We start from the raw sequence: 27,968 nt of genomic DNA on the forward strand, positions 1-27,968 counted from the left end.
CTGTATGACTTACAAGTGTGGTATCCTGAGCTAAGTCAGCAGTTCTGAACCTTGACTTTCCCAGCGATGAAGCCCTACCTGTCTCATCGGCTTGTGGGAAGCCAGAATGTAGACTCTGGAGTAAATACTCCAGTCCAAAGGGCTCAATAACTGAAATGTTTTCTAAGAACTCAGCAGCATCTGTCATAAACACAAGAGATTTATTTGAGATCTTTCATGCCAGGTTTGGGTTTTTTTCAGCCCTCTGCTTTCTTTATCTAGAATGAAAAGAAAAAATAGACACCCCTTACAATGCATCTTGTTAGTTGATACAAATGATAAGTAAAGGCGACAAAAGGAGAAAGGAAGATGAGAGCTTGGGCTGGTATGAGCTGTCAAAGGACTGAACTAAAGAGTTCTGTAGCGATTGAGAAGGGAAATTCAAGAGATCTTTTTCCTCAGTCAGTTACAAAGAAGCACAAATGAAGGACTGGGTGCAGGAGATGGCTAAGACTTGCTTGTGTGAAGCCGAGAGAGTGATAAAGAGGAAACAGTCACTGAAAGCGATAATTACAATTTCATCAGTAGTGGCCATTCCAAAGAAATCACCAATGTGGCATAGCCATATGTTGAAATGGAGATCAATAGCCAGGAGATTAATTAAAATTATGCCCAAGTGTTGAGAGTAGCTCACTGGCCACATGACCCCTACACAAGTGTTCTCAAGAAACTCAAGAGGGCTGAACTGTGAAGGACAACTTGGCCAAGTCTGGGAAGGTAGAACGGAACCCGTTAGCAGCAGCCTGAGGATGGGAATTCAAAAGCAGGACTGAAGATTTACTCTCTGCAGACACGAGAGAGCTCTGATGAGCTACACACCAGTGTTTGAAAGCCAGGCCACTGTTACTGAGCTGCGGGTCGAGGTCAGCACCGACAGGAAAGAGCGTAAGGTCAGACCGGAAGACAGAAGTGCCAGGTGCGTGCCAGGAGCCTGTCTCCCTCCCTGGTGACCAGCCAGGGCATCCCCACCTGCAACCGTGTGCCTTTCTCTTCGTGTAGAAACACGTGTGTAGTTGGGACCTGGAAGCGTGTGATAGATCTCACTGCTCTCATCCACGGAGCATTTGCATAACTCAGTGTTTTACAGCTTTCAGATTAGAGTCAATCGGATTTCATGTAAAAACACAGATTTTCTGCAGTTCATTAAAAAAATGAAAGAAGAAAAAAAACAGAGCAGTGCCAGCTTCCATTGGAAGGGTTGTGAGTCAAGCCCCCACGCCCTCCATCTCCCTGCCACCAGAGGAGGGCTGTGTCCTTTAGCTCCATTTATTTTGTGGATGGAGAAGAGAGAAGCAGCGTCTGTCTTGTTTCTTCCTGATAACCTAGGACACACCTCTCACTTAAGTCGTCTTCCGGAGCCTTACTGAAGCGCATCTTAGACGTGTCTCAAATTTTCTGACAGTTAATCAGGTTTATTACCACATAAAGTTTCTTTTGAGGTAAACCTGCCTGTTCCATGGCATATGGCAGAGTGCCTCCCACAAAGCGAAAGATTGTCATATAGATTCTGGGCATCCAGGAGTGAAGGGAATTTCCGAGGAAGAAAAGATCGTCATGGGAATAAGTGGCAGAGACGAGTGAGAGCCAGAAGACAAACCAGCAAACATGTATCAGATGCCAACATATCACAGGGACTCTCTAAGCGATACAGGCATGTAGGAGACAGCTCCCGTGTTCCAGCAGTTCCACAGTAAGTTGGTAGCTCTTTCTATTCCATGTCAAATGTGCAATGTACTGTCTGGTACAATAATAACTGAAATGCAGCCTAGCGGGAGAAACGAACTTTGGGGAGCAGTGGCCAGGGAGAAGGTGGCTTCTGAGATGGAGCTGGAGCCTCAGATCTGGTACTTAACAATCAACAACCCATTCCAGGAAGGTTCGTCCAGCCCAGAAGAGTTGCCGGTCAGAGTGTATTTGGAGCTGGAGAAGAAATGCAGTGGCTTTGACAGATTCTGTGAGGGTTATAGGTCCCCGAAGAAAAGCAGCAAGCATATCAGAAGACACACAAACCACTTTCCATAAACTCTGTTTAACGCCAGCGTCTGCCATGCCATAAAGCCCAGTAAGATTAGTAGTGACCATGGCAGTAGCATCTCCTTTGTTTCCTCCGCACTGGGGATGCGGGCCAGAGCCCTCTGCACATCCTAGGCAAAGCATGCACACGCTAGGCAAGCACTGTACCACAGAGTCATAGCCTGATCCCTTATCTCACTCCCAGAGTGCTTGGTGCATGCGGAGGCCACAGGGAGCATGAACCAGCTCACAGAGTCCTCAGCACAGCATGCTCGAGAGTGTCTTTAACCCTCTTCTGCATGGGTGGAGTCCGGGATGGAAGCTCAGCAGCAGTGAGCTGGTGTCTGTAAAATAACAGTGGATCGTTACTGCCTTTATCACTGTCTTGTTATTCTGCATCTGACAAGCCCACTTTATTTTAGATGTTTCAATCATAATCAGTCTAAGCCTATGCAATTATTTCATTGCTAATATCTAAAGGAACTTGGCTACCTCTGGAGATAAAATTAGAGATTCAAGAACTACAGTGCTCCTCAAACCCTGTCCAAATTGAGTTAATTAATCTGTAACTTGAACACCCTAAAGGCCCTATTTAAATACAATTTCAGTATGAGTGAGAAGCCCGGGGAATCTTGATTAAAACTGAATGCAGTCAGGAAAAAAAAAAAAAGCGTGAATCTGTCTTTAATCTAAAATTCTCAACATGAAAATGTGGCAGAAGTGTCATTGTTTCAGTTGGTTCTTCAAATATATATCACAGTTGGTTACTAATAAAATGATAATGTTCCTTGTAAATTTCATGAAAGCACATTGGTCTGAAGACACCTGAGATTTTTGCATAAGCATTTGGTGTTTTAAGAAACACATGTATTAGATGCTGTCACTATGGGCCATATTTGGATGGTATTGGCATCTCATAAATATTTCTTTCAGGATAAAAATATAGTTAGAGCAGCAGAATTTAGCTGAAGCCTTAGTCACTGACCAGTTCTGACGGGGCCAGGCAGCTCTCCCTGTTTGTTTAGAATGATCAACAGAGCAGCCCAACTGATATCATAGTGATTTTAGCATGATCTCTTGATAGGAAGATTAATTTTCATTTCTCAAAATACTAATCAGTAACTCCAGAACACCCCGATGCCTTGGAGCCTCTGACAACTGTTGGTTTTTTTGAAAATTATTTAAAAATAAAATAAAAGCAAGGTAAAGAATCAAAATAAAATATGTAAAGGCAGAAATGATCAAAAGGTAAATCATAAGCTCTCTAGCACTTCATTTCCACCTTAAGACTTTAATTGTACACTCAAGATAGCTGTTAGAGACAGCACAAAGAGGGGAAATGGCTCCATTCTGGCTCAAGCTCTGAACATTCACGTTCACTTTTTACGCCTGTGTAGCAAATTGCTGAAGCTTGGGCAGGGAAAGCCACTGGTGTCTGCTGCACGGGTACAGCGTGTGCTCAGAAGCAGCGCTCTCGCGTTCCCAAGGAGCTGCATGCCGGAGGAGGGGCAACCCATTATTCTCTTCCGTATTTTGGGATTTCAAGTTGATGCAGTAACCCTGAATTCCTGAAGACCTGTTCTGATCCAGCAGTATTGCTGTACTTTGTTGAGTGCCTTATTTCTCTAGACATAGCTTTTTAGAGGGCTGAACCTTAAATTAATAAACCAGCCAGGGCTGCATGCTGACATGACTTGAAAGTTAACTGGAATTCATTGGTCTGCAGCCTACAAGCTGTTCCATGCCATGCTGCACACAAGAAAGCCAGCCTTCAAAGTTGCCAACAATTTCTTTTAATTACCTCTAGAAAGATCTTTTACAGCTTTAGACACTGCTGTTGTTGGTCTGTAACCTCCTCCCCTCCACCCCTCCTCTCCCAAATTGGGTCATTAGTGGCTGGTGTTGACAACAGCCATGGCTAATACTCATGCTCACATTCCATTTTCCGCGTTAGTGACGGGAAATGAAGAAATGGCTTCCCAGGCCAGCCACACCACGGCCCCTGTCCATGAGGAAATTCAAGGCTGTCTTGAAGCTAGCTTTGGAAGGTGGAGGGAGGGCAGCTAGACAGTCCTGTTTCCTTAACTGGTCTGTCAGGGATAGAGCTGCCCTTAATTTCCCAAGGTCATTGAGCCTAGGCTGTTGTCTGGTAGCTGCTGTGTCTTGAATGGCACCAGTTGTGTAAATCTGGGTCCTTCCTACTGTGTGTCCAAAGGAACCTTTTAAATTTCCAAGGGGTTTGCCTGGCTTTACTGTCCAGTGTCCATGATGACACCTGCTCATGTCCTATGTGACATCACAAACTTTCTACGGCTGCTCCTAACTTCTGCTTTGTCGTGTTAAAATACCTTCGTTCTTCTGTTTTCTGTGTGTCCATGGTTTTCTTTTATCACACAAACACACACAAACACACACACACACACAAAATCACTAAAGCTCCCCCCCATTTTAAAAATACTATTTACAATATTTTGTTTCCCTGTTTCATTCATCTATTCTAGCATTGTCTGCTGCTTTTAATTTTCTCAGAAGTCCTACTGGGGGATGGGGGAGAACCCTGTTTTAGGGTATCTTATTGTCAGAAAAAAGGCAGATGGCAGGTGGGCCTGCAGATTTCTTTTCCCCCAGTATGCTCAATGTGAAGATAATTTGTGTGTTAAGTAGAAAAACCTAGCTAATGTCCACATATGAGAAAATACTCTTTTCTAACTCCATGTTAACTGTATTTATAAAGCATTTTTTGACGTAGAAATTTGTCAAGGGCATCTCAAAAGTTTAAAATAAGTGACATGCAATGCTTACTTGCCCTCTCAAATAACTCAAAATTATTGGTGCATTGTCCTCTCTCTATATAAGCCATATAATCTTTGCCCTAGCAGACTGTGTTTGCGTGCGTGATAATCATCTTCCACATCAGTGTGGCTATTCCCAGCATGCATATATGATGTGAGTTTGTGAGTCTCAGGGTCAAAACCATTCTTTATTTTTTTCTGCATAAAAAAAACTAGATACGGCCATAAGTAATCCAGCATAGCAACAAACTGAAATTATTCCTCTTTTGGTATGATAATGTCTATTCTTCTAATCTATGATTCTAATTATGCTTGATCTTCACATTAGCATATTTTAACATTCAAATTATCAAGGAATTAGCCAAGAAACAAATAGAGATCTAGGGTTAAAGTTCATATGTGTACACCTGTCTGTCCACACACGCACACGTGTAAATCTACCCAGACACACATTTGCAATAGTTACCTTAAAACTCAACATAAATAGTGAAATTAAAAGTTCATTTTAAAGGTAATCTGCAGTCCAAGTAATGGAGTAGATACAAAACTACATTTCATTCATATTTAAAAAATTTGCCATCCCCTGCCTCTCTGTAAGATGTACTGGTAGCTTCTTTGGGGACGGTGAAATTTGTAAGTTAATAGTTAACTCTCATGCTGTAGGGTCGACGGTACAGTGACCATGTCAATAAATGGTGGTCTGTTTCTTTCTGTTACCAAACACTGTATAAGACAAGATATAGCTTCTACCCATGAGCATATCCTACAGGTTAGCAACAATACTTGAAATTTTCTATGAAAAACACAGTGAGCCATATGTGAAAGTGTATGTACCCTACATTGAAGACCTCATGTTTTTAGAACCCTCTGGATGGGCCCATATTCTTAGTTTACTTTTTTAATTAGTAATCTTTATTTAGCACTCTGATTTTTGCCATAAAGTAATATTTCCTGCCTGAAGAACTATTCTATGAATATAGGCAGAAGAGTTTTTTCAAGACACCAAGTACATAGCTGTCAAAGGAAGGAAATTTCAACAGATACAGATGCTAGGTAGCATCTCCCTCCCTAACAGGTGGGGAGAAACACTGAGAGCTTTATTTCAAAACATTTATTTGCCCTCTAGAACCCCTTTGCAGAGCATCCTGGCTTTCACGTTTTAAAAAGTCACTTTCGTTACTGCCCCATTCCTGTTCCTGTTTTGACCTTTTACCTTTCTTAAGCACAGGCACGTAGAAACATGCAGGATTCTGGGTGTGATGGGGAACTGCTGAGGGCCCACAAGTGACAGTCTAATAGTGTTTAGCACTCCAAACTCTCTTCCCTTGGCATGTAGCTAATGCCTGCAATGTTAATACTCCTTAAGAAGAACATACGTTCCAACCCCAGAGCCTTGTCAGACACACTCAAATCTGTTAGCAATTGCAGGCTGACAGGGGCCTGTTCTTGTCCACACATCTGTCTTTACAGTTCTCTCCATTATATATCCTGTGCAAGTTCAAAGTCTGATGGCGACATTGAAAGCACGTGTCTTGCTTTTATTAGTCAGCTCAGAACTGCTGTATGTGAAGACACTAATCTCCCCATATGGAATTAAATATGCCATATGGATATGTTACGGCTGCCCTGATACATTCATAATATTCCATTGCTTCGTCCCCTGTCTTTATGGACCGTGTGTACCCAGATCTGTATTTGAGGAAGAGGGGCAATTGATTGACGCGGAAAGTGCGGGATCACAGTGTAGTGATTTCACGCCCGGTTGTTGGCTAACAAGGCATCAGACCTGGTGGTCGGAGATGAAGAATGATGTTGGCCCAGCTGGCACTGTTACAGAGCAAGCAGCTTAGAGGACTGCAGGGTTCCAAGTGTGAGGAAATTGTCTCTTCCCAGCAGGTATGGGTTAGATCTAGACAGAGCCCATTGTCTTCAGGATGCTAACTGGTCTGCTAGTTCATAGATCCAAAACACAGGATCCTCTATCCTGAAGGAAGCAGGAGCGGTGATAGTAGTTTATTTAACACTTTTAATGCCACAGTGTGCTGGCTCTTGCTTAATGGCTCTTTACAAGATGATGTTTATATGTTTCAAACATTTCACGTAATTCCCTTTCCTTGTCTCCTTTCAGTTAAAGACTATTGGATCAACTAATTAATAATATGTTTAATGAAGCCTACTCAGATGGTCCACCACACCTTCTTGTGTGTTTGCGTTGTTTTCACACACTGACAACTTTTTTTTTCATGGCATTCTTTAAAAATGAGCAAGACCTAAAACTTACACCCTGTCTAAGTGTGCAGGGGTGTGTGTGTGTGTGTGTGTGTGTGTGTGTGTGTGTGTGTGTATGTGTGTGTGTGTGATCAATCACTGGTCAATTCATACAATTCTTATGTCTGTAAACTTTTGTATGTAATAATTGTTAATAAATAAAATGACTTGGTGAATTTGGCCTTAAGTCTGCATCTGGAAAGTAGTTTGTTAAGCTAACAGTACTCCGAAGAAAAACACAAAAGCTGGAGTTTTTAAGTAAACTGTTCTCAAGCATGGTAGAACTGTCATAAATTTGCTAACTCCAAGTGACCCATGAAGGACCTCAGCTTGGAAGGTAGCCTACATTCTGTGTGTACTCATTTATAGTACAATTTAGATTTTGATTCAGATGTAACTTTTAGGCTGATAGTCTAACTTGACTAGGTTTTACTACAATAAACACAAGATTTTTTTTTAATTTTGTCTTGTTCATAGGTAAAGCATTTTTAATGTGTTATCATGGAGAACTCTACACTCATTATTAATATCTTTCATTAAAATCAACAATATTCCGAAGATTGTATATATTTATTCTTTAAATCCAGAGGCTGTCTGTGCTTCTGCTGCAGGGCAGTGGTGCTCTCTCTGCTGCGCCCACACCCCAGCAATCAGGCTGTTTTATAATTTGGGACTGAGGACTCAAAAGTCCCACTTAACAGTGGTAAGTCAGCCAGGGGCATCTTCATTACAGAATCATGAACTTGATGCAGAATAGCCCATTACAAATGGCTTAGTGCTCAGGTTCAGGCAACTACAAACTTAATCAGGCTCTTAGGCTTTGCAAAACTTCACCAGTTGGAAAGTTGAGGAAATGCGTTAGCCTTACAGAATGGGGTGAGGGCGTCAAATTTCCCTGATTCCAGCATTAGATAGGATTCCACTTACATCTGGGCATTTTATGATAGTTTGATGTTATTTCTCTGAATTATTTAAAATGCTATTTAAAATCATGTCTGCTATAATTTTAAGCACTCCAAATAAAAACTGATTTTGAAGAAGCTATGTCAGATGAAACTGATTGACTGACTCTAATTCAGTGTTATGGAGAGACTGTAGTGTTGCAGGCCCCAGGGGTAATTGCCTTGTCTTGGGCTAGTCCTAGTCCTTCGGAACAGCCATCGCTGGCCCAGCTCTGCTTCTGAACCAACTTCTCATGACTAATGGACACAAACCTTTTGCAGTCCATTAGCTTACCTGACTACTAGCTTCCACCAACCAAAAAGCTAGGAGTATCTTCAGATGGCATCTTGGGCCTTTGGACAAGCTTCCACCATCTCCCCAGACCCGCTTCTGTGAGGTTCTTATCAATATATTTTAAATTTGCCTTGATTTGTGACTTTCTTTTGTTCTGTAAAACTATGAAATGTCTTGAAACTGGTTTCACATTGAAACAGAATTTGGGGTAACCTGTGTCTGTGTTCCCAGGCTGTAACTCACTCAGAATGGCTCCAGATAAACTGTTACTCTTTTAAAAACAAGTACAACAACAAAAAACCTAGTTTTAAACAACACCCCTCACTGATTTCTGAACTTTGTTGTACAAAGTCACTTTTGTTCAATATCCAGTAGGACATAAGAAAAAGTACTTCTTTTTCTCTTTGTATTCTCCCTTAGATTTAGTTTTACACACAGGTTGGATAAAATCATCATTGGCCTCTTGATAACACATCACAGCCACTAAGACGGCAAGTTTGCCCACCCATGAGGTAAGGATATGTCCTACATCTCAAAAGAAAGATGTGAAGTTGTTTATGGAAATGAAAAAGCCAGGATGACATAAGAGAGCAGTCATTGCGGTTTGCAGACAGAGTTAGACTCAGGCATTATGTAAACCAAACCTGTGTGTTGGCATTATGGTATCCTTAATTGCAACCAGTGGATTTGCTGGCTACATATACCCGCCATGCTCCCCTTGAGTGGTTACAGCTTCTCCAGAGCCCCACAGAAAAATTATAGCTCCCCAAAAGACCACTTACTCATACAACACTGAGTCTCATGAGTCATAGTAGACCCTTCTGGTCACCATAGACACATAATAAGTTAAGAGTAACTTAGGAATAGTGCAGGAAATACCAACTAAGATTACTATTTGAGATCACAGTCATTAAAGTTTCTTCCTTCTCCCTTCATCCATCTTATTACTGAATCATAGTCTTATAAAACATTAATATGCTGGATGGAAATCCCACTGCATTGAGTTTTTAAGTTTATTTTTATATATCAACAAAACTAAGTGAATCTAGACATTTCCTTTAACTATAATATTCCCTTATCTCATTGACGCTTTGCTGGTGCTCGTGGTGTATTCTGTTAATAAGTCATGCTTCTAGGATTTTCTCTAAGCAACTTATTTTACATACAAATTTATATACTTCCTTTAACATATAGTTTAGTACTCAAATGTTTGTTGTGTGAATACTGTGTGCTCTGTGCTGGAGCTAGAGAATGACATTAGAGATGCTGCTATGCTTAAGGAATGGCAGCTGAGCCGTTCAGATGCACATAGACATACCAGTACAGTCTAGGTAGGGAGTGTGTAGACTACGTGTGAACAGTGTGCTGTAGAAGACAGTGTACCCACAAAGGTCAACATATAAATACAGCACGTAAGTCTAAGAGGCATCTGTGACCCTGTCTGCCTGTGATAATGACCCTTGTGGGTAATGCACAGCTCGTGCTCAGTGCCATTCTAAACATGTCAGAATTAAACAGAAGCACCAACCAGTTTATAAAGAAATCCAGGGTGTGCTCTAAAAATTCCAGTGAGCAATTGGTACACTGTAGCTGTGACCTAAGGACAGGCAGGCTCTGACTCCCCTCTCCCTGCTGTCAGGCTGCTGGGACCTGGGTAAAGAAAGTGCAGTGAGGGGCCCAGTACTATAGTTAAAGATTATCCTGGAAGATTTAAAGGTTGGGAATGAGGAACCAATACAAGGTCCTAGACAGGGATTGAATTCAGGCTAAAGAAACTCAACTTCATGCAACAGACAGCTAGCAGTGATGTATCCCTGAGCAAGGAGGTGGCACCATGGGCGAAGTGCCATTTCAGTGCTGTTGGAAGTGACGTTTGTCACGGTGGGGTGTTCTGATCTTCTGTATCATACAGTCACTGGAAAAGATTGGGAACAGAAATGCATAACACAAATCCTTTAGCGTCAGCCCATTGCCTCAGAAACAGTTTTGATTAATATTTAAGTATATATAGGTATATATCTTCCATTTTGGTTAAAATTTAGGTACATATCTTCTGGTTTGGTTACTGTTTTGTTATATGTCTTCTGGTTTGATTAAAACTTAGCTACATACCTTCCAGTTTGGTTAATATTTAGGTATATATCTTTGGTTTCATTAATATTTTGATAAATATTTTCTGGTTTCGTTACTATTTTGGTATATATCTCCTGGTTTGATTAAAATTTGGGTACATATCTTCCAGTTTGGTTAATATTTAGGTGTACATCTTCTGGTTTCATTAATCTTTGGTAAATTTCTTCTGGTTTGGTTAATATTTTGGTATATAGCTTCTGGTTTAGTTACTATTAAGTACATATCTTCCAGTTTGGTATATATTTTCCAGGTTGCTTAATATGTAGGTATGTAGTCTGGTTTGGTTAACATTTTGCTAGATACCTTCTGACTTGACTAACATTTTGCTGTATATTTTCCTCCTTGGTACACTTGAATATTTTTCCTTATGATGGACAGTTTTGCAGAGTCAGGCCTGATGCTGCGATTTCTCTCATGAGTAGATCTCAGTATCTCTCACCAACCTTTGCAAACTAAAGTTATTTCTAATTTTGCCCTCATATGATTCTTGTATTTCCTTCATTTTGACTGACTAGGTTTCCAACCACAGGTGTGGTTAGTTGGTGTTGCTGGTTATTTCTTTCCTTAAACCACGATTTAGGAACATGAAGTGATGTACTATGGAGTGGGACTTGGGTGAGAAATTCTGTGTGAATTCAGTATTGCCCTCGTTAGCTAAATACCTTGAGTTCAGATCTTGCTTCCTCTTGCTGTGTCTCTCTGCCATGGTTTCTTCCTAGGCAGCTGGCTAACTCCCGTGAAACAGTTAGGGTTGAGCCTGGCACATCAAACCCAGCATTGTTAAATGAGGGAGGAGAGCGCACAGAGAACACGTGGGCGAACCAGTCGATTTCGTGACTCATTGGCTATCAGAGAGGCCTTGCAAGTGTGGCCAAGTTTTCAGGCCTCCAGGAAGGACTATTTGGGTGGTGGAGAAGGCCTCTGGCTTTCACTGTGCTGAAGTAGACAGCAGGAAATGGGCTCCAGCTGGTGCCTGAGGATTTCAGGGCGAAGACCAAGAAAGGGCAGCGTGGATTTGGGAATGAAAATTGCTCTCTTGGCATCAAGGAGATGTGCTGTAAGGGCAGGGCTCAGAACCCTGAGCACAGGAGGAAAGGGGGAGGGCAGCGAGGAAGACAGAGCCCGGGAGCAGAGGAGCCCTGAAGACAGAGAAGACTTCATCGCAGAGGCGTGGGTAGTGATGACGATTGTATAGGAGAGGGCACAGCTGGCAGTGCCAAGCGGCAGAGGCTTCAGGGTGACTGGGAGAGGACAGCCTCTACCTCTAGTTAAGACAAGCTACAAAGTGGGAATGCTCTAGGAGTTTTCTGTGACTACCCTTCCATTAATTTTCCTGTTAGCTTAAATGTTCTTAATTGTAATCACAGTCTGCCCTGGTGATTTTCAAACAGCCTCGATGTCTTCACTCTGCAGGGCGCTGTGCTCTAAGGCAGTTTGTGGAGCCGTCCACCCAGTTTCTTGCTTGCTCCAGATCATTGTTTCTCGTTCATTATCGTCTTGAGCATAGTTGTTGAAGCATTTGGTTCATGTAACCATTAAAAATGCATGAACAAAATGCTGTAAAATAAACAAGGCTGCAATGTTTTATGCAATAACCACTTGCCAAGTCTTCCCTTTGAAACTGGAGCCATTTTTATGTCATTGGAGTGTAGTAGAATGATCTATAAACAAGATTTCTGTTGGGTTTACATATTAAAACAGATGAAATCATTTTAAATAAAATGTTAAAAACATTTACTTCTAGCTCAGACGAAGCTTCATCCAAAAACATTTGAAAAAAATAACCATGCACCCAAAATTCTAAAAAGGAAGGCAACAGAAGGAAGGAAACCAAGTGTTGATCCCCAATTCATTTGCTACCTGAACCTGAAAGAATATTTTTAAGATCTAAATCCTCACTCACAGACATTAATCATTTCTTTTATTCCACTTTGTGCAAGCCATCATTTCCCTGTGTTTGTATTTGGGGCTCAGCTTATGAGCACCCATTTTTCACCTTCTAGCTTTCTCTGTAACTCTTAACTGGAATGGACTACCAGGCCTCTCGGAACTTGCTCCTTGCTCTTAGCAATTCCTGTTCCTTTCAGTAATCAGTTTGGTTTTAAACTGAATGACGTATAACTTCTCTGTTGTCCTGCACTACCTGTCTTTGCATCAAATTATTCAGAAATAGAAAATGATTTTTCTCTTAAAATGTGTAGCTAGGTGAATTTTAAATCTTGACACTAGATTTAACTGGGCTCCCCTTCCATTCTCTGTTATTTCCTGGGTTTGCTGCACAGCCCTGAGCCCAGATGGATTCTTTGTAGGCACTGTTTGACAAGGATTTGGAGGAGGGAGGGGGAGAGCCTTTTTTCCTCTTTGCCTACAGCTGCTCTCAACCTGGCTCATCACGATGGAAAGGAAATGAATAAAGATGAGTTATCTGCATTGAAAATCAGCCACAGAGCAGAAGCAGTTCACACTCCTTAACCCATCTGTGAATTTAGCAAGGAAAAGGAAACATTGCCACCATCAATTTATTTGTATATTAATATTGACAGGGTTATCTTTTCAATCTTGTACCTTTGAACATTTGGGGCATTTGTGAAAAGCCATATGGCTTTCTGGGTTGTTCACCTCACATCCTGTGCATCGGAAGCCATTCACACTGCACCTTTTGGCACAATCCACACTGAGCACTGAACAGAGCCGTGAAAACGCCATAGACACAACTGATGAAAAGTAGCTGTTAAGGAAACGCTGGAGGTTTGAATTGGCACTTTTTGGATCAGCCTTCAATTGGATGGCACAGCCTGTGCTTGATTTTAAGTTGCAATTGTTTCCGTATTTTGTGTATTATATGTCCCCGGTGATTGATTTCTATCCTCAAGACCTAGATATCTTAAGTGCTTGAAACAATTTAAGCATTGAAGCATATGGAAAGAGAAGTTTGAATTTGGCATTTGAATTTGAATTAGGGAAAGAAAGGGACAAAGCTCACAAGAAAGGTTGTTCTGTCTTATGGTATGCATTTCCTATTTCTCTACAAGGAGAATGAGCATATAAGTCTGAAAGGCAAATTGTAGCTAAGATTATCTACTGTCACCTGAGATGCTGGTTTATGAGCACATGAACTCTGACCATGGTCAGCTTCTGTCCCTGATGGTCAGGAAGACTTCTGTGCTGTGTTCTTCACGGACCCACACTGCTTCTAGCTGTGCTCCATGTTCACAGCTACCTGGATTCAAATCCCGGCAACATCACGTCTTACTGTGTGTCCATGGTCAAGTGGGTCAGCATTTCCCACAGGCTCACAGTCTGCATGTCCAGCTGCTGATCTCACAAAGCTGCTGCTGTCAGTGAATGGCAGCATGGTACTATTTGATACAAAAAGATTGACATTGTATGGTATATGCCACTGGCGTGTCTCAGTGCTTCATTTCCTGGAGAAGCATTGAGGCGCTGCAGCCTGCCCTTCAGTTGTTTAGCTTCCAGAAATGAACTTTCTGGGTTTGAGCATTAGCTCTCAAACATTCGTTTTTGTGTCCTTGGAAATGCCTTATCTAGACTACAGGGGCATCAAATTTATAATCCACAGACTTACGCTGAGAGATTACTGATACAACTTCTTCAAGCTCTTATACTTAGTACTTACTAGACATGTGAAAAGTTCTCTTCACTCTTATTTGCTGACCTTATAGGGTTGTTGGCAGGCAATACTGATATCTGTGATTTCTGAACATGAACTGAAGTACTATTCTGTGTGTGAAAGTACATGTATGTGAAGATACATATGCATGTGTATGTGCACATGTACGGGAGGCCAAAGGTCAGCATCAGGTGAGTTCCTTAGGTGTTGTCTACCTCCATTGGGCCAAGGTGTCTCTTTAGCTCAGCACCCACCAGGTAGACTAGGCTGGCTGACCAGCAAGCCCTGGGTATCTGCTGTCTTCTCAGTGCTGGGATTCTAAACATATACCACCATGTTCAGATTTTTCTCATGCATTCTGGAGATCAAACTCAGTTCCTCATGCTTGTGCGGCAAACTTGGTATCATGACTGTGAGTTGTTGTCTTTCCTTACTGAAAACAAGTTGTAGAAGACCATCTGTAACATGAAGGGCCTGCTTGTTTGTGTTTCTGTCCTGCCCGGCCCCCCATATGTTTAGTTCCAGAGAAAAATCACACTGAGATCTCTATAAGTTATAAAACTGATTGGGCCATTAGGTCTAGCCTCTTACTGGCTAACTCTCACATCTTGATTAACCCTTTTTTCTGATCTATGTTAGCCATGTGGCTCAGTACCTTTTTCAGTGGGGCAGCTCACATCCTGCTGCTTCAGTGATCTGGGCAGGAGTGGGAGTAATCAGCTTCCTCTTCCCCGGAAGTCTCCTACTCTTTGCATCATTTCCACTTCCTCTCTGGTTTTCCCGCCTACACTTCCTGTCTCTGGCCAATCAGCATTTATTTAAAACATGATTGACAGAATACAAACAATTCTCCCGCACCACCATCTTACCAAGAAAAATATGGAAGGCACAAAGGGAACTGAGTGCTTCTGGTTACGCACATCTAACAGCATCATGGCCATAGATTGCTCTGCGAAGGACTCGCCATGATGATGCCCTTACCTGTTGCTCTGATCCAAGATAACACAGAATCCTCTTCTCCCTATTGCCTGCATAGTGAAGCTGAGGAGAGGAGTGGCCTGATAATTATGAGCACAAGAAAACTAGAGGCCATACCTGAAATCAGAAGTAGATGTAATTACCAGTTCCCACGGCCAGTATTCAGAGTCTGGATCCTCTGAAGCATTCCTCCATACTTGTTGTCTAACTTCTAGGAGCAGAGAAGTGGACTAAACCCCTAGACTGCAGAGTACAGTGGTCTTCATGAGAGAGGGAAGGTTTCAAAACTGGACAGAAGGCAGCGGTGTGAATTGTGCGTCTCAACGAAGAATCTGTTAAAAAAAAAAGTGACAGTAAAGCGAGCTCTGTCCTTGCAGCTGACCTGGAATGGAAGTTTAATAGACAAGATTAGAATTCACCTCAAGTCAGAGAGTGTGTTGTCTAAGGAAATGTTTTTTGTGTACTTAGAAATGAGATTTTCCTTCCATAGGGCAGAGAAGTGGGGTGTTTCCCTGTAGGAAACGTAGAGTTCTTTTTCTAGAAGAGACAGATACAGGCAATCAGGCAGAATCCCAAACCAGGATACCTTGGCTCTGGCGTGGCCTATTCCCCCTGGAGGTGGCTTCTGAGTGGGCTTTGTGCATGTTGGGATGTTGTGGATGCTGTGAGTGGACAGAGTCCAGCAAGAGCTGCCCCACACAGAATCGATGGTGTGATCACCAAAATTGGTAAAAATGAATGGGTGTAAAGCTGAATGCCTGAATTGAAGCGTAGGCATTCTGTATATAATTTACAACATTTATAGAGAAAACCAACTGGTTTGTGTTCCTGAAATGCAAGGTGTACTGCTCAGAACAGTGCATGTCTCCATAACACCAGAGAAAAGTGAGATATAACTGTGTTTTGATACCAGGTCACAGCACAAGCCTGTCCACAATAGGTTGATCCTTAAATTGGCTGTGGAGTGAAGACACCAGAATCCTTAAGTAACCAACCTCTTCCTTACTCTAACGGAACATCCTTGTTAATGTACCCTTGACTTCCTCATGCCAGATGGCTCAGTAGGTAAAGATGCTTGCTGCCACACTTGACCTGAGTTTGCTCTCTGGACACCACAGAGTAGAAGGAAAGAACCAACTCCAGAAGGCTGTCCTCTTACCTCCACATCCACATCATGGTGAGCATACACAGAAACACATGAATAATAAATAAATACACGAAAAATAAAAAATAAGTCCTTTGACATTTTAAAAACATTGAAGACTTTTAAAATAAAACTCAATGAATCAAAATTTACTTTCAATTGTTATTATTATTATTATTATTATTATTATTAGTGTGTGTGTGTGTGTGTGTGTGTGTGTAGTTCAGTGACAACTTGACAGATGTCAAACAGTTCTTTCTTTCTACCATGTGGGTCCTGGGAATCAAACTGAAGGCCTTACTTTGTTAAGCCACTCACTGGTCCATAAATGGTTTTTAAATCTAAGGTACAGTTTCAAAATAAAATAATGTGAAATACTGAAACAGACAGAAGGAAATGGATACTAACAAATTCTTCTTAGCATTCAGCACATGGAATAAACATAATAAATAAAATATTAGTTTTTCCTTCAGCACTTGAGTCAATAATTTGTATCAACACTTTGTAAAATGGCATATAAACATGAAATGTAAGTACATGTTTTGTATAACACTAATGTAATAAAATCTTCAAAGAAGTCAAGATAGCAGATTCTGCTTTCCCTAAGCTTGATGCTTAGAAAACATTTACTATCTTCTTGATATGCCACGTGTTTGTTGCTTTCTAAACCTATAGAAGGGAGGTGCAAATAGGAGAACAGTTACTGCCTGTGGTTGGCTGGTTACCTTGGCATGGACGGTCTGGAAAAACCCTTAGGAGAGGACTGTACTCCATGGAATACGGTGATTCTGTCTCCTTTCAGCTGAGCATCCTCTCAAAGAAACAAACACATTATCTTGAGTTTCCACAAAGCTTTGTTTTGTAGAGTGCTTGCTGCAGTCTTCAGTCGGCGTCACATGTCCAATCAAGTACCATGTTTTTATTTATTGGCTCTTTCGTTTAAGATGGTTCAGAGATGCTGTAGTCTCTTTAAGCAATACATTTTTTCTAAGAGTATTTTATTTACATTCAAGTATACTTTCCCATTTATTTATATTAAATATTTCTTTAGTATTTCTAGTTATCATTTAGGCTTTGCGTCGAAAGGAGGTGGTTTGATTGTTTAGTGATAAGTGTGAATTCTTTCCCTCGCACCAGGGTGTTGTGACAGCGTAGGAAGACTGTCTGAAAGTGGGAGAGACAGGTGGTAGATCTGACTGGCCAGTTAAGACTGGGGAGACACTGCATGAAGACACCCGTTTGAGGGGCAAATGGAAAGAATGAGTGAAAGCAAATTTCTGTGCCTTAGGTGAAGGGAATGGAGGAACCAAGGACACCAGGGCTTTCTTCAGGGCTGTGACCCAGCAGGGCAGCTGCTGGAGTCAGAGACCAGTATGACCGAGTGATGTCTGGGACATACCGTGACAGTCAACAAAAGAGATGAGAAAATGAGCAAGCCAGTTCTAAGGAAGTGAGGTTTATCTTGGCTCACAGCTTTACTGCTTAACCCTGAGCTTAATTGGTCCATTCCTTCGGGACCCAAGGTCAACTGGAAGATCACCATGAGACTAATGGTGGAGTAGAGCTGCTCACCACGTGGCGTCCGGGAAACCAAGGCCAAGTAGTGACATCTAGTTATGAACTCTCAGTGGACCCCTACTGATGAGGGAAAAGCCCTTCTGATCCCTTGGCTGCCCAAATGTTTATCAGCTCGCTACCAATCCTTCAACACAACAACACCAAAGGAAATTTCATATTGAAACCATAACAGTTTCCTATCTGCAGCTTTGCTACCAAATTGAGAAAAATTACAGCAACAATGATTATATCTGCATCAAGAATTATTATAATCATGAAATATATCTAAAGTACTTAGAATGTTGTCAAACACACGCTAAATGATCAGTAAACTTTAGCTCTCATTATTAGTGGTGTTATTGTTATTATAGGTCTTTTTGGAGAAGGAACACACAATTAGAATAGATAGTCTCAGCTTTAATGTGGAACTCTGCTGTCATTATCCCTCTCTCTTAGGGCACCTGTGATCTCCAAATTCACAAGTGCATGAAGCCTGAATTTAGGATACTTACAGAGTTTTGTCTCAGTTACCATCTCTATCGATATTCAGAAGTGACATGCAGTGATTGACCTCAACATGATTTCAAGTTGAGGAGCTGGGGTCCAAGGAAAAATACCTCTGAAATTGCTTTCAATTATTTTCTAAATTATTTTAATGGAAACATTATAATTATGTCCATTTAGGGATTTGTGTGTGATTCATTTGTGTGAGCCTAACTCACTCACTGTATACATACACACCTGTAATTTCTCCAGTTATTTTGAAATGCACAGTATGCTGCTATTGACTGTAGTTGTCCTATGTGTAACATATCTAAATGTTCCCTTTGTCTAAGGGAAAGTCTGTGCCCTTTGCATTTCTCAACTCACCTTTAGTAATATTCTGAAATACTGATAAAGGAGAGACTCCACATGAGAAAAAAATGCATGTATGTAGGCTTATCTACTTTTAGTGCACAGATGGAGTACCATTACAGCACTGATGTAAGGAGACGGCCAAAAAAGGGATGGGAGAGCCAAACGCACAGGGGTGAGTGTTGCGTGTACTGCTTGCTGGCTGTGGGGTGGCATCATATTTATATTGTCTAAATCTTAGGTTAATCATTTAGAAATTATGAAGTGAGTTAGTGTCCACATCCAGGAGGAAGCCTTTGATTTCTGGAAGTGACAGATAGTGTAACTTTGGGAACAAACTGTATCTAGTAATAGAATTGGTGAATAGAATAGAATATAGCCATACGATGTTCAAGATCTTAATAAATTCTTTCTTTCTTGTGATTTCTTGATGTAAAAGAAATCACAGCCGCCTGATACTCAAAACTACAAGAAAGTCTTAATGCTGTGCAATGGAACTAATAATTATAATAAGTGGTGTTTACATAATACACCTTGGACTCTGTAAATCCTGAACATATTGAGATTAAAACCGTACAGCGTTCCTCAGAGAGAGCTATCATCACTACTCCTCTTTACACACGAGCCAGTCAGGACAAAATAACACAAAGAAACGTCCTTGTAGCAAGTTATCAGGTCTACAATCAGAGGAAGAAACTGGGGGATTTGTGGGCAGATCAGGAGTCAGGTAAGTGAAGATCTCCCGCCAAACTCTGTGATTTCCTGGGCAAGTATAGCTAGACTTAGCTGTACTGTGCTAATTGAAAAGCACTTATTATATTATTGGTATAACAGGATCTGACCCAAAATGCGAATGGAAGCCATCGTACCCAGTCAGATACCAAGACTGGCTGCATCCCATTCTTCTCACCCCACATCCAATTGCAGAGCAGTTCTGCCTCTCTCTTCTCTACTGCCTGCCTCTATTGAACACAAACTGTGCCACACTGAAGGAATCCAAGATAAATTTGTAAAACATCATGTCAGGCCCTTTCTAGTCTCAGTATCCCCTGGTGATCCATGGCTGGGGTCTAGGAATATAGAGCAGCACAGAGAAGAAGCAGACACCAACTTGCCACGGATACGTGTTGAGCGAAGCAGATATTTTTGTTTAAAAGACAGACAGCTGAGAAACAGTTATTTGATCCCTGCTGCTCAGGGGACAGTAGGGAAAGAAAGGTATTTTTGTAATCGCTCTTCAGCGTTCCCTATGCAGCTTGGTTCATACAGTCACAACAAAAACCCACGCTCTAATAATACATTGCAGCCGACCACAGCAACGTTACAAGTGTTATGCACAGTTGTGACTAGCATTCAGCTTCCTTTTGATTGCTTGCAGGCCTGTGACATTTAGATTGCTGCACAGTTCTTCCAACCTCAGACAACTCAGAGTCAGCAGCACACATCTGATAGCCAAGCGCCAACGTAGAAACTGTAAGCTCTTGGTATCATTTGCCTGTATTTCATCACGTTTGCAGCTACGGAGCGAAAGAGCACTTGATTACGAATCTAAAGACAGAGGGTATAGACTAAATTTAACTTTGCTGCCAATTTGCTGTGACCGTGAGAGTATCACTTAAACTCTGCAAGTCCTTATTCTTTCTCTTTTGTTTTGAGGAAGAGGCCCCATGTGTGCCCAGGCAGGCCTCATCCTCACTCGAGAGTCCAGTCTTTACTCAGATACCTCACAACCCTTCCTCGGTCCAGAGCTCTGGCGTTCCACATGTACCACCAAGCCTGGCTCTCAAGTCCCGCTCTGTGGAAGAAGAATGAGTTTTCTGTTGCCAGGACCCCTTCCGCCCTCAGTGCCATCAGTGAGTTCTGCTTACTAATGCTCCCATGAATCTAGTGCTCCCAGGGGTGGGGGAGTGTGGTCGCGATCCTCGCCTCTGCATTCAAGCCTTGTACAACTTTTCTGAAAGGGGACCAAGGCTGTTTGCTTGGGTGTGACTAGTACAAGTGCAGATGGATCTGCTGTATCACACGTATGAAGCAATCTTTATATTGTTAACACTATCAGAGTTTGTCTTTCACGGCATTATCAGAAATATAAACACAATTTTTAAATCTCACCTAAGTAGTCTTTTGCTAAATTTTATTGGATTTGCAGCTAGCTTAAAAATGGTTATTTGTGCCGTGGTCAGCAAATAGATACTTTTTAAATAAGCTAACATGATGTGAGAAAACTGTTTTCAGTGTTTCTCCCTTCTTATATCTGTGGACGCCCTTCACCATTCTCTACACTAAGCTGCACAAAATGACTGTCACTGGTGGCCTGTTTGCCAAATGCTTGTTTTCCCAGTACTGGCAGCCTTGTGTATAGAAGGGCTCAGTAGACAACTTTATGAAATGCATATCTGGACTTCTATATGTTTTTCCACAACAGTCTAACAAGTCCTTGCAGTCATATCTTGAAGCAGGAAGTGTATTTGGTAGCTCTAGCCTGCTGTCCTTACAGACTCTGTGTGTCTTCTGTGAAAGACCAAATACCGTCCCAGCGGAGCTGACCTAGTTGAACATAAATACACCATTGAGGAGCAGCTGACTTCTGAATTAATAAAAGTTATAAATAAGTTGGATGGCCTTGTGAATAGGCTGAACTTGAAGTGCCTTTTAATTAATTATTCTGAAAGCAGTGCCTATAGCTGCCATGTATGCAGAGATCTATGGAATAAACTAATTTGTAGAAGCTGTTAGATTATCCACACTTTTTAAGACTAGAAAAATCTAACCAACCTATAATGGAATTAAGGAAGAGAAAGAAATGAAAAACATTCTAATGAAAAGAAAAATGATGTCCACGTGCCAGCGGTGTGGTCACACTCATGGGAACCTAAAGACTCCATTAAAAATCAGTTAGAACTGAAAGTCAAAGTAGTAAAGTCGCGTGTTCCAAAACCAACATACAGAAATCACCAGTGTTTCTGTATACAAGTAACAAGCTGTCTGAAAGGGAAGAAAACAATCTTTTATTTGCATACTAAAAACTATAAAACACCAATGAAAGAATTTTTCAAAAAACACAAATGGCAAGGCAGTACATGTTCATGGACTAGAATTAACATTGTGAAAATGGCCAACTTGCCTGTAGTGACCAGCAGATTCAGTGCGGGCCCAGCAAAAATTCCAGTGTCCTTTTTATAGAAACGAGAGGGGGAAATCAATATATCAGTTCTGAAATGCACATGAAATGCCTCCTCAAAGACCCCAGATAGGGAAAACTAATCCTGAACAAAAATAACAAAGCTGTGGGTAGCACATGTACCCAAAATACATTCTAAGTGATAGCACATATGTAACAATAATAATTACTGTTGACAGGAAGGCTCTGCGACTAAGTCTGGGCAGTATTGGGGGGATACAATGCCAAAAGAATGGGCAACGGAAACAAAGATAGACAAGGAGATTGTACGACCTTAAAAAGACGCTGCATGATAAGGGAAATGATGCACAACAAAAAGAGACAGCCCAGGGAATATGGAAGAAAGTATTTGCAACCAACACAACTGATCAGCATCCAAAATCTATAAAGAGCTCAAGCAGTCCAGTAGCAGGAGAGAAAAGTACCCCAAACACAAAAAGAGCTAGACCAGACAATACTCTAAATAAGATCTGTAGACGGTCAGTAGGCCATGGAAGAAAGGCATCCAGCGTCATGCTGCCAGCTAATGAGGTTGTTGTAAAGATGGAACATGAGTGCTGAAAAATTTGGGCAAAGAGAACCCTTGTTCCTGTTGACAAAAGTCTAAATGTGGAAGATCCTTATAAAACAGAACTCTGAAACAAACCAGTGGTCCTGCTTCTGAGCCTTCATCTACAGGAACTGAAATCAATATGCCAAAGGGACACCCGCACTTCCATGTTCACTGCCACACAATTCACATTTTCCAAGGTAGGGAATCCACCTGAGTGCTCATCAGCTGATGTTTGGGTAAGGAATCTGTACCACATTTACACGGAGGAATACTGTTTAGCCTTAAAGAGGAGATGCTGTCGTTGTGTCGATGTGAATGAATCTGAGAGACATGGCACTAGGGGGAATAAGTCAAATGCAGAGAGAAAAACATGGCATGATTTAACTTCTATGACAAATCTGATAAAATTGACCTTGTAGAAATAGGGAATTGAACAGTGGCTATCAGAGGCTTAGGGGTATGTGTGTGTGTGGGGGGTGAAATGGGAAGTTTCAGAAGGACAGGAGGAAATAAGTTAGTTCTGGGGTGGGTTGGACAATGGGGTGACTGCAGTTGACAAGTCGGCAATGATGTAGTTATTGCAGTGTCCCCCAAAGTAAATTTCCAATGTCTTGCCATAAGAATAAGTAAATGAATGATGGGGTATGTTCATTAGATTGGTTTACTCATCCCTCATATAGAACATTATATACAGTATGTTGTTTACAATAGTGGCTTTTCAAGCAGAATATCAGTAAAACAATTTTGTATACTAAAGGTTAATAATTTCTCCAGTTGAAAATCCATTAAAAAAAAAAGGTAAATCCTATCGTGAGATCATGCACAGGTTCTTACATTTTTCTTAGGATGCTGAACTAGCCCAGAAGTAGAGTGCTGGGGCCCAATGCCATCTAAGTAATTTCGCATCTATGCTTTTTATTCATAAGGTCTGAATACGGGTGGATGTTGTTACAAATGCATCTCCATTTCCGTTCTGTTACTCGTGAAGTGTATGCTGTGATCCTCTGGCCAGTCCCCGCAGTGCACTCGATCTGTCTGAATTGATCACTGTTCCAGGACAGAGCTGGGCAGCGTTTGCCCCAGTGCCTGCTGGCGAGCTCCTTTGGAGTCAGCCACCAGTGGAAGCAGAGCTGGGAAGGAACGCCTGGGCCTCGCTGCATTTGATAACGTTACCCAGAAACCAGGAATCTGCTTCAGTTCTTGTTCACCTAAGCTGAATTTTGAGAAGTAACTATACAGGATGAGACTGAGAATTATAATTGGGTCTTCTGATTTTTTTTTTATTTTAAATCCTTCCTTAAAGGTCACTGGATACAAAGACAGTGTGCATTTATTGAAGGGGAAGCTACAAAGCTGCCCCATGAGCTGTCTGGGCTTGTTTCTGCCATCTTATACCCTCTGTTGTCGCCCAGTAACAGGCAAAATGAAACATAATCTATCAATTTCTTCTCTGTCTTTTCAAGGTTTCCTTCAAGGACTTATTTCCAAATGATGACAACTATTTCTGATTTAGAAAAAAAAGACAAGGGCCCCATGTTTTCCTAATTACTATATGTCTTTTCTCTACGCACAACAGCGAGTATCAGAAAAGCTTTTCAAGTCCAGTTCCCCTCGTAGTGGACGCGAGCCCAGAATTCCACTTCTTTGCTTCCTCCCTTGGAAGGTTCATTTTTACATACATTTTGCTACATTCATACTCAAAGTCCTGCCAACCAGTGGCCTATCCTGTAGACAGGGCCAGTCCTGCCAGCCAATGGCCTATCCTGTAGACAGGGCCAGTCCTGCCAGCCAATGGCCTATCCTGTAGACAGGGCCAGAGTCCTGCCAGCCAGTGGTGTATCCTGTAGACAGGACCAGGGCTCCAACATGAATCTTGACTCTGTGCCATGTTTCTTGATTGACCTATTTTTTAGGTTATTCATTAGTTCTTACTTTAGTATTTCAGTCCGGGCCCAGCAGACATTGTAACACCGACCATGGACGATGATGGTGTCAGACCTTCTGATGCACCAAGAGGCCGCCAATGTGGTCGGAAGCAGACTTCCTGGGGGCCGGTCCCACACCCGCCACTTGGTTGCTGTGCTCTTTACTTAGCCTCTCCTCTGAAACACTGGAGAAAGAATAGTTTCAACCCCCCAAAAGCTTGTTTTATAGAAAGTCGCTGACTGGTTCGCATTTTACAAGATTAGAGAAAGCACCTAACTCAACTCCCGACTGTAATGCATTCTTATTTTTATAAAATAATGATCCATGCTGGACACAGCAGCTCCAGCCTATGGTCCCACACCCAGGAGACCGAGGTAGGAGAATTGCTGTGAATCTAAGCCACTATGGACTATACAATGAGATGCCATTTTTAAAAATTAAGAAAAAAAGCTAATAAATGTAATGTAGGCTAAAAGCAAATTACATACATATGTATGGTTATGTTGAATAAGTCAACTTTTATAAAATGATGAGAACTGTATCCAGCTATTGTTTTAATGTAAATTCAGGCACACACCACAGTCACTGGGTGCCTTGCATATATATAGTAAGGAACTCAAATGTAAACAATGTTTAAACTTTGTAATATTTTGCTTTTCTTGTGAGACCTGATGCTCTTCACATTATTTGTTTTATCATCTTAAAGATCAGATTGTACCTTGTGTATTATGAATTTACTAAAAAATTGAACAGAAAGTATTCAGAGCATACCAAATATGAATTAGCACTTGTTACTTTTTTATTATATTTATAAAACTTGATTTCCTGCTTCCACTATAACTTCTAAGTTCCTTTAAACTTTAAAAAACCCTTTCTTACTTAAAGCTTTGTTTTCCCCCTTTTGGGGAGGGAGAGAAGAAGGATATTACCTCCAGTTTATAACCGCATATTAAAGCTGTGTGAAGCCGGGGCAAAGGGAGCATCCAGAGTTGTGAAGCGAGTCCAGGATAGCAGCCAGGCCGGACGCCCCTTCCCTGCTCGGGGGCCGGTTGGAGCATCTGTGAGCTTCCTCACAGGCAGTTCCAGGAGCTGAATAAACCACCAGCCCTGCATGTCTGCCACAGCTACTTATTGTGGCCCTGTTCTCCATTCATCTTGTGGACAGTAAATCCGTCCATTTAAAGACAAGAAGAATTCAGCGTTCGGCTGTGGTCTGCTGCACACATGGCCACTTTGCTTACACTGCCTTTGAACAGAACACAGTCAAATCTATTGTACAGCTCGCCGGCATGATATTGCTTTGATAGACACCGAGTGACCTAATATACACACTCCAGTGTACTCTAATCTGTGGTCTCCCAGCTCCCACTCGGCAGGAATTCTGAGATGTTGATGGAACCCCATGATTTAACAGAGCAGCCAGGCTGCCCTTTGACCCCTCACACTGGTTCTGACAGCTGCCTGCCATGTGTAGGGAAAACCTCACAGGCTGAAACCCCGCCACAGAGGAAAGGGCCCTGGATAAACATATGAGCGTGAGCATGCTGCTGCTTTAGAATTAGATTGTTTTTATAAACTAAATTTGGGGACTTTTAATAGCTAACCTTCCCTAGTAAAAAGTAAGATAAGCCAACCTTGGTGGTGCATGCCAGTCACCCCAGCCATTAAGAATATCTGAGTGCTAGGCCAGCCTGAGCTATAGAGAAAGATCCTGCTTCTCCAAAATAAAATAAAATAAAATAGAAAGTAATCAAATAAAACAGAATAACACACATGGTAAGACTGAACTTACCTGATCATTTTAGTTACCAGTCTTTGTCTTCTGGATTAGACCAGTTTCCCTATGCCTGGGGACTGAGTTCTCAAGTGATGCTTCAGAGATGTGCAGCAGCATCTCCTGGGTTGCTTAGGAAACTCCAGTCGTGTCTAAGCTGTCAATTTAATCCACACTGCTTTTTACTTTTATCAGAATATTCTTCAGGTAGAAAAGAATGGAAGCTTTAGGCATGACTATCGTCCTAAATATAAAGTTGGTTAAGGGAGAAAAAAAAAAAATCCCTCTCCGGCCCAAATAGCATTGTGCTTTCTAATTCATTCTTTTCACATACAGTGCGGCATGTTATCATGGCTAATGTTCTCCCGCCGAGCTGCCGGCGTCTTTTGTGGAGCTGTCAGGGTATTAAATTGATGCACCTTCCACATTTGGATAGAGGTCATTATCCTGTCGCCTGGTTGCATTGCCTCTGCTGTGCAGGTTAACTGCTTGAGGTCTTTCATCTAGATAAATGTTTCGCCAGCACTTTTGCTGCGTGATGACATGAGCCTGCCTTGGAGGTCGAATAGTGACGCTGGGATAAGTTGCTCCCTGTGTGTTCACAGAGCCGGAAAGGGCTGGAGCCCAAACTTCATAATAGGCCTAAAAATAAGGGCAAATGCTCTCACTTCAGTAGAAGTTTCTAGATTTGGGTCTCTCTCTCTCTCCCTCTCCCTCTCCCTCTCCCTCTCCCTCTCCCTCTCCCTCTCCCTCTCTCTCTCTCTCTCTCTCTCTCTCTTAAAAAAAAGTTTCTTTTCCCTTTGGGAGGCTAGGAGTGGCAGGGTCATATGTATCCCAGGCTAGCCTCATACTCTTATATAGCTGAGGCTAACTTTGAATTCCTGCACCCTACTCCTGAGTTCTGGGTTTACAGGTGCACACCACCACACCTTGTTTGGAAAGAAAACTTCTACTTTTAGGTGTTTTCTTTTTAGTGTGTTTATCTAATCAGTAGTTTAATGTGGCACGGTTAGTGTCTGGGCTTCGTAGTATTGCTGTCTGGGGAGCAACTTGGAGGCCACGGCACTCGGTGCTTTCAGACCGCTTTCCACATTGAAAGATGGATTTTACATAAAAGGATTCAACTGAATCCTTTCCCCTCAGTGACAGTTGATTGATTAATTTTAAAAATATTTTCAGTTGCTTGTACTGGATTATTTCTGGAGCATAATATACCAGATAAAGAGGAGATAATTTTAAGTGAACTTATTTAACATGTAAGTTTATGGCAAAATTATTTTGAATTCTCAATTTTCGGTTCAGTTTTTAGATAATTTTCTCATTGCTGCAGACACCATGGCCATGTTTACCATTGGTATGGCCATGTGACCAGAAAGATGCTTTTATGAGTCTATTTAAGATTTTTAATCTTACTGGATGTTCCAGAATAAACGCTTGTCTCTCTTAACATTTAAATAAACATCTACTACCCCCAAGGAATTGAACCCCATGACATTGCATGTTTGAAGCTCACCAGTGTCATGTCAGTGTTTGGCCCCCATGCCTCGTCAGTCGCAGCTTCTGTAATGCAGATGCTCCTTGTCAACAGTTGACCGGATTTCCACTTATGACTGAAGATCACCTGTGTGTGATCCTCAAGGTTTTAGCATAAAACAGATTGTAAATCCTGCTTAGCCAGTGCTGACTTGTGGAACTTGGAGCTGAGGGCCTCAGTGGACGACAGCTCTGTCCGTTTGCACAGTATCTGTTAGTTTGTGCAGGAACCGGCCTGAGTGGGCAGCGATCTTCCCTCTCCTGGTGGAGTTTCTGAGCCCTTTCACATTTCTGGAACTATGTAATCATCAACACATTGCCCAACCTAGCAAGCTCAGCCTTTTCCATGACCTCC

The 27,968-nt window shown here is 41.8% G+C and overlaps 1 protein-coding gene and 1 long non-coding RNA gene across 4 annotated transcripts in view; one reads left to right on the forward strand and one right to left on the reverse strand.

Annotated features, from left to right (window-relative positions):
- The window catches only part of Cdk14 (cyclin dependent kinase 14), a 545,726-nt gene that overhangs the window by 491,732 nt on the left and 26,026 nt on the right, over positions 1-27,968 (forward strand). The gene's annotated exons all lie outside the window — the stretch shown is intronic.
- On the reverse strand, positions 182-27,869 carry LOC148117597 (uncharacterized). Its single transcript, XR_015736850.1, has 3 exons — positions 27,594-27,869; positions 15,208-15,422; positions 182-2,396 (listed from the first exon to the last, which is right to left on the reverse strand). It is a non-coding gene; the product is annotated as an uncharacterized LOC148117597 (long non-coding RNA).

This window comes from Myodes glareolus, chromosome 27, assembly GCF_982192425.1.
Source record: "Myodes glareolus chromosome 27, mMyoGla1.1, whole genome shotgun sequence".
Classification (NCBI taxonomy): domain Eukaryota; kingdom Metazoa; phylum Chordata; class Mammalia; order Rodentia; family Cricetidae; genus Myodes; species Myodes glareolus.